This window comes from Trichosurus vulpecula, unplaced genomic scaffold, assembly GCF_011100635.1.
Source record: "Trichosurus vulpecula isolate mTriVul1 unplaced genomic scaffold, mTriVul1.pri scaffold_53_arrow_ctg1, whole genome shotgun sequence".
Lineage (NCBI taxonomy): Eukaryota > Metazoa > Chordata > Mammalia > Diprotodontia > Phalangeridae > Trichosurus > Trichosurus vulpecula.
Window position 1 is genome coordinate 7,337 of NW_023494536.1, and position 8,177 is coordinate 15,513.

Sequence of the window (8,177 nt, forward strand, 5' to 3'; positions counted from 1 at the left end):
AAACGTAATATCAAATGGTCACCTGCCCAAAAAGAATTCATAGAAGATCTTTAAAAAGGCTTTAAAAATCAAATGACAGAGATGGAGGAAAAACTAAAAAAAAATAAGAATAGTTCAAGAAAAACAAAAAAAAATTACAAAAGGAAAGCAAACCAATTGGAAAAGGAGATACAGAATATTTTTTTTTGTTTTTTGGCAGGGCAATTGGGGTTAAGTGACTTGCCCAAAGTCACACACGTAGTAAGGGTGTCAAGTGTCTGAGTCCAGATTTGAACTCAAGTCCTCCTGACTCCAGGGCCAGTGCTCTACTCACTGCACCACCTAGTTGCTCCAAGATCCAGAATATGAAAGAAGAAAATGACACTTTGAAAATTAGAATTGGGCAAGGCAAAGCTAGCAAAATTGTAAGAAATCAAGAAATAATTAAAAAAGTATGAAGAATAAAAAAAAATAGAAGAGAAAGTGAAACGTAAGAAAAACAACAGCTCTGGAGAATAGATCAAGAAGAGAAAACACAAAAACAATCATAGTAACAGAAACCTATGATCAAAAAAAAAAAAAAAGAATCTTGAGACAATAATTTGAGAAATAATTAAAGAAAACTGTCCTGAAGCATTAGAACAAGGGAGGAAAGTAGAAATAGAAAAAAGTCCATCGAGGGGGTGGAGCCAAGATGGCCACATGAAGGCAGCGTCTTACCAGAGCTCTCTCACAAGGTCTGTCACATTCCCATAAAAAAGTGAATTTGAGCAGAATTCAGAGAGTCAGAAACCGCGAGCAGTCTGCATGGGGCAAATCTCCGAGCCGGGAGAGTCTGAAAGGCCGAAGGCACGAATCTGTACGCTCGGAGAGTGCTCGGTGTGGAGCTGCTCCAGACCAAAACAGAAGCGGCAGGCCAGGAAATCCACGTGGGAGACAGGCTGGGAGAAAGCTGGGTGCCCGAAACCAGCAGAGATCCCTAGGCCACCCAACACAGGACGGCAGTCTGTGGAAGCGAGGAGAGGCTGCGCAACCCCACCGGCCGGGAAAACACCCACTCCTAACACTTGCAGCCCAGAAACTCGGATTCTTGAACTTCCGGGAGGCATAATGGCCAGGTAAACGGCTCTAATCCCTTCCCCCCTCACCCAGAGAATTCCTCAGGGGGGTAAAAAAATAAAGCTGAAACAGAGGAGAAAGTAGTGGGGCCTCACAGGACAAATAGTAGAAGCTCATTAGACCCAGAGGGGCAGAGTCGGCAGGGGTCTACACCAGGAGCCCAAACGTAATCTTGCTCCCCCAGGGGAAGTGCCAGAGATCAGATCAAACAACGAACAGCTGAGACCATTGCTGAAAAGCAAGTGCTGGACAGCACCCTTAGGGAGTGAGATGCCAGGGAGCCAGACCCCTCCCCACACCTCAGGAAACTGAAGGCTATAATTCTAGACTCACAACCCCCAGAATAAGAAAGCTGGGACAGAGAGCGCTAGGCCCAAAGGTAGAAATTCGTTGTAATGCCAGGAAAAGACAAATCAACAAACATGAAGAACAATACAAAAAACCGAGGACAATAGATTCTTTTTATGGAGACAGGCAGGATCAAAATATCAATATGGAAGAGGACATCAATGATACTATAGATGTGTCTGATACCTCAAAAGGTAATATGAACTGGTCTCCAGCCAAAAAGCATTGCTGGAAGAGCTAAAGGAGGATTTTAAAAACCAAAGTAGGGAGCTAATAGAAGACGAAATCAAGTCCCTAAAGAATGAGGTTGGTTAAATGGCTATGGAGATGCAGAATCTAAAGAGAGAAAATGACACCCTGAGAGGTAAAATCAACAAATTGGAAAAGGAGACTCAAAAGCAAAATGAAAACACTAACCCATTAAAAATTAGAGTTGAGCAAGTGGAAGCTAATGAATCTATGAGGCACCTGGAAGTAGTAAAGCAAACCGTTAAGAATGAAAAAATAGAAAAAAATGTGAAATACCTGATTGGGAAAACAACTGACCTGGAAAATAGATCCAGGAGAGACAATTTAAGAGTTATTGGTCTACCACAGTCAGGACAACGCAGGATCTCTCAGTTTCCACATTAAAAGACACGAGAAATTGGAATATGATATTCCGAAGGGCAAAGGAGCTGGGACTACAACCAAGGATCAACTACCAAGCAAAACTAAACATAATTTTTCAGGCAAGGCGATGGACATTCAATGAAATAAGGGAATCCCAGACCTTCCTGATGAAAAGGCCAGAACTCAATGCAAAAGTTGATCTCCAAATACAAAACTTGAGAGAGACGTAAAAAGGTAACCAGGGGGAAAAACCCCACAAAACTTATTAACCAATAAGGGCAGGTTGTTTACATCTTTATGTGGGATTATATAATCTTATGTATGTTATTTATATATATATATATATATATATATATATATATATATGTGTGTGTGTGTGTGTATGTGTGTGTGTGTGTGTGTGTGTATATGTACATAAGTCAGTCTTGAGAATGGTACAGCTATTATGACAATTGAAAGGGATATACATAGGTTGTGAATGCCTGTGTAAATTAACTGATGTAAAGGTATAAAATATAAGTAAGAGATATAAAGAGAGGGCTATGAGAGAAGCGGTAAGGAGGTAGTAGAAAAGGGTAAATTATACCAAAGGAAGTGCCACAAAAACATATTTTAGCAGAGGGAAAGAAGGGAGGGAGAAGAGCAGAATTTGAGCTTTACTGTCATCTGATCTAGTTCAAGAAGGGAATAACATACCCTGATAAGTTTAGAAATCTAACTTGTCCTACGGGAAGTAGGAGGGGAAGGGGGGAAAAAGGAGGGGGGTGATCAGAATGGAGATGAGAAGTAGCAATTGGGAAACAGTAAGATAAGGGAGGGAAATAAAGAGGGAGGGTAAACTGAGGAAGGCAGTGGACAAAAGCAAAACTTTGTTGAGGAGGAGAAGGGGAAAGGTGCAATAAAAGCATAGACAGGGGGAATTAGGATGGAGAAAAAGACACAGATAGAAATCATAACTCTGAACATGCAGGGGATGAACATTCTCACAAAACAGAAGCAGATAGCAGAATGGATTAAAAACCATACTCCTACAATATGCTGTTTACAAGAAAGGCATTTGAAACAGGGGGATACACATAGGGTAAAGGTAAAAGGCTGGAGTAAAATATATTGTGCCTCAGCTAAAGTAAAAAAAGCAGGTGTAGCAATCCTAATCTCAGACAAAGCAAATTTAAAGATAGATTTAATTAAAAGAGATAAGGAAGGACATTATATCCTGCTAAAAGGCACCATAAACAATGAAGCAATATCATTGCTTAACATATATGCACCAAGTGGTAAGGCATACAAATTCTTAGAGGAGAGGTTAAGGGAGTTACAGGAAGAAATAGACAGAAAAAGTATAATATTGGGAGACCTCAACCTTCCCCTTTCTGAACTTGATTAATCTAACCTCAAAATAAATAAGAAAAAAGTTAAGGAGGTAAACAGAATTTTAGAAAAGGCGCATATGATAGACCTCTGGAGAAAACTGAATGGGGATAAAAAGGAATATACTTTCTTCTCGAAAGTACATGGCACATACTCAAAAATTGACCATGTACTAGGGATAAAAACCTCACAATCCAGTGCAGCAAAGCAGAAGTAGTCGAAGCATCCTATTCAGATCATGATGCAACAAGAATCATTTTTAATAAAGAACCATGGAAAAATAAGCTAAAAACTAATTGGAAACTAAATAATCTAATTCTAAAGAATGAGTGGGCCAAACAACAAATCAGAGAAACAATTAATAACTTCATCCAAGAGAATGACAATAATGAAACAACATACCAAAACTTATGGGATGCAGCAAAAGTAGTTCTTAGGAGAAGATTTATATCCCTAAATGCCTACATGAATAAAATAGGGAAAAAGGATATCAAAGATCTGGGCATACAGCTGAAAAAGCTAGAAAAAGAGCAAATTGAAAACCCCCAATTAAATACCAAATTAGAAATACTGAAAATCAAAGGAGACATTAATAAAATTGAAACCAAGAAAACTATTGAATTAATAAATAAAACAAAGACCTGGTTTTATGAAAAAAAACAAAAAAATTGATAGACCTTTGGCCAATGTGATTAAAAAAAAGAAAGAAGAAAATCAAATTACCAGTATGAAAAATAAAAAGGGTGAGGTCACCTCTAATGTAGAGGAAATCAAAAAAACAATTAGGAATAATTTTGCCCAATTGTATGCCCATAAATTTGACAACCTTAGAGAGATGGATGAATATCTACAAAAACATAAACTGCCCAGGTTAACAGAAAAGGAAGTAAAAGTTCTTAATAATCCCATCTCAGAAAAAGAAATTGAGCATGCCATCAATGAACTCCCTAGGAAAAAATCTCCAGGGCCAGATGGTTTTACATGTGAATTCCATCAAACATTTAAAGAACAATTAATTCCAATACTTTGTAGACTATTTGGGAAAATAGGTGAAGAAGGAGTCCTACCAAATTCTTTTTATGACACAAATATTGTACTAATACCCAAACCAGGTAGAGCCAAAACAGAGAAAGAAAATTATAGACCAATTTCTCTAATGAATATTGATGCAAAAATTTTAAATAAAATATTAGCAAAAAGATTACAGCAACTCATCACGAGAATAATACACTATGACCAGGTAGGATTTATTCCAGGAATGCAAGGCTGGTTCAATATTAGGAAAACTATTAGCATAATTGACCATATCAATAACAAAACTAGCAGAAACTGTATGATCATCTCAATAGATGCAGAAAAAGCCTTTGACAAAGTAAAACACCCATTCCTATTAAAAACCCTAGAAAGCATATGAATAAGTGGAACTTTCCATAAAATTATAAATAGCATCTACCTAAAACCATCGACAAGCATTATTTGTAATGGGGATAAGTTAGATGTATTCCCAATAAGATGAGGGGTGAAACAAGGATGTCCATTATCACCCCTATTATTCAATTTGGTACTAGAAACATTAGCTGTAGCAATAAGAGAAGAAAAAGAAATTGAAGGAATTAGAATAGGAAAAGAAGAAACTAAATTATCACTTTTTGCAGATGATATGATGATTTATTTAGAGAATCCTAGAGAATCAAGTAAAAAACTACTTGAAGTAATAAACAACTTTAGCAAAGTTGCAGGATATAAAATAAACCCACATAAATCCTCAGCATTCCTTTACATTACTGACAAAGCCCAACAGCAAGAGATAGAAAGAGAAATTCCATTCAAAGTTACTGTAGACACTATAAAATATTTCGGAGTCTATTTGCCCACACAAAGCCAGGGCCTATATGAACATAACTATGACACACTTTTCACGCGAATAAAATCAGATCTAAATAAATGGAAAAATATCAGTGGCTCATGGTTAGGATGAGCTAATATAATAAAAATGACAATTTTACCTAAATTAATCTATCTATTCAATGCCATACTAATCAAACTACCAAAAAATTATTTTACTGAGCTGGACAAAATAATAACAAAATTCATCTGGATAAACAAGAGGTCTAGAATATCTAGGGTATTAATGAAAAGAAATGATAGAGAAGGTAGCCTAGCCATACCAGATATTAAACTGTACTACAGAGCAGCAGTCATCAAAACTGCCTAGTACTGGTTAAGAAACAGGGCTGTGGATCAGTGGAATAGGATAGGTACACAAGTAGGAGAAATCAACAAGTTTAGCAATCTACTCTTTCATAAACCCAAAAAGGCCAGCTTCTGGGCTAATAATTCACTATTTCACAAAAACTGTTGGGAAAATTGGAAAATGGTAGGGCAGAAACTGGGCATAGACCAATATCTTACACCATATACCAAAATAAAGTCAAAATGGGTTCATGATTTAGGAGTAAAAGCTGATACTATAAGCAATTTGGGAAAGCAAGGAATAGTTTACTTATCAGATTTATGGAAAAGTAAAGAATTCATGATCCAACAAGAGATAGAGAGCATTACAAAATGCAAAATGGAGAATTTTGATTATGTCAAATTGAAATGTTTTATACAAAAAAAGCCAATGCAACAAAAATTAGGAGGGAAGCAGAAAATTGGGAGAAAATCTTTGCAACTAGTATATCTGATAAAGGCCTCATTTCTAAAATATACAGGGAACTCAGCCAAATATATAGGAATACAAGCCATTCCCCAATTGAGAAATGGTCAAAGGATATGAACAGGCAGTTTTCAGAGGAAGAAATTAAAGCTATCTATAGGCATATGAAAAAATGCTCTGGATCACTACTGATTAGAGAAATGCAAATCAAAACAACTCTTAGATACCACATCTCTCCTGTCAGATTGGCTAAAATGACAAAACAGGATAATGATAAATGCTGAAAAGGATATGGGGAAATTGGAACATTGCCCACCTCTCCGTCCTTGGCCCGGCAGCCCGTTCGCCTGCTCCTGCTGTACCCAAACTGTCCGCCGCCGCCGCCATGCTGCCCACAGCCCTGCTCAGCCGCTGCTGCCCCAGTCTGCTGTGCCAAGCCTGCGTCCCCAGCCGCTGCGGCCCCGCCGGCCCAAGCCTACGGCGTTGCCGCCCCTGCCGCAGCCGACCCAGGCCAGATGTCCTTCACCTTCGCCTCCCCGACGCAGGTGTATTTCAACGAGGCCAATGCGAAGCAGGTGGATATCCCAACCCAGAGTGCCCTTTGGGATCCTCGCTGCCCACGTCCCCACCCTGCAGGTGCTGAAGCCCGGCGTGGTGAACATGCACGCCGAGAATGGCACCACCACCAAGGATTTTGTGAGCAGTGGTTCTGACACAATGAATGCCGGGACAGCTGCTGGCAGGAGAAGCCCTGGCTCTGGACGTGCTGGACGGGGCGTCCCCCAGATCCAACCTGGAAAAGGCACACTCAGACCTGCGGAGACATCAGATGAGGCAGCCCGGACCGAGGTTCTGACTCGGATAGAAGCCGATGAAGCTATCGTGAAAGCGCTGGAATCGTGAGCTGGGGAGCCCAACCGTTGGAGTCCTCCAGAGATGGTGTGGCCATTCTGCTCTGTGACGCTCACCTTGGGCTGAAGAGACCAGGAAATACCCAGGAATGAAGAGGATGCCTACCCCCAAATCTCCCTTCCTGTCCACCCCCATGTCCTCCATCCCCAGATTGAAAACCACTAGGGTACTGGACTTTAAAAAAAGAAATAGTATAATGAATATAATCTAGAACACACTTAATTTGTCAAGGAGCTGAGCCAGTACTATAGCAAATGTAAGGTTGCTGCCTGTTTAACTGTGAAATAAAAAAGAAGAAGCCTTTGATACACTGAGTAGAACTTCAATGGAAGATACATATAAAAATAAGGACAAGAATTACACAAGATGTACCAGTGAAGGGTTACCCATGCCAATAAGACACTGGATCCGTTGAAGTGTCAAAAAATAGCTATCCAGACATATACCTTTTGGGAAATATGTTTCCAATGAAGAACTAACGGTCATAGACTTAGAGTTTGACAGGACTTTAGAGACTGTGGAGTTCAACCATTTCATTTTTCGTGTAATGAAACTGAGAAACAGAGAGGTAAAATGATTTGTTCAGTGTCATACAGTTAATATGTGCCAGAGGCAGTATTTGAACTCAGACCTCTCCGATTTTAAGTCTAATTCCATACTAATAATATTATGCTATCTCTTGTCTAAATGGTTAATATTTCCACAAGTTATTTATTGCCAATGTAATAACAATAATACATTTATAAGGCAGTTGAGAGTTTGCAAAGTGGTTTTTCTTATGTGAATCTATGGCTACAAATTTAAAAGCTGAGCTTTACAAAGGTAAAGCTCTTTGCCACAGAAGATAGCAAAGCTGGTACTCTACTTGAGTCTTCAGAATCCAAGTACTTATTCTAACACTCTATGGTATTACACCATAAGAAAAAAATAATTAAATCAAGATACAATATAGTAAAGATTTTGAAGTTCTGAATGATACTGAAAAATGGCCTTGTCAAAAGAGAATTTGCTAAGACTTATACTGCTTTGAAAAGATCATGCATATTAAAGCATTCAGTTACTTTTACACATCTCATTTTTTAATTTTAATGGCTATGAATTCTGTAACACTTATTTTTATGTATCTTCAGGTTGTTTATTGAATTATTCAACCTGTCTTACAGTGCTATTAATTCCA

The 8,177-nt window shown here is 38.6% G+C and overlaps 1 pseudogene; it reads left to right on the top strand.

The window, feature by feature from the left end:
• The first annotated feature begins 6,473 nt into the window (after positions 1 to 6,473).
• Positions 6,474 to 6,991, top strand: LOC118833362 (annotated as a pseudogene).
• The last annotated feature ends 1,186 nt before the right edge of the window (positions 6,992 to 8,177 follow it).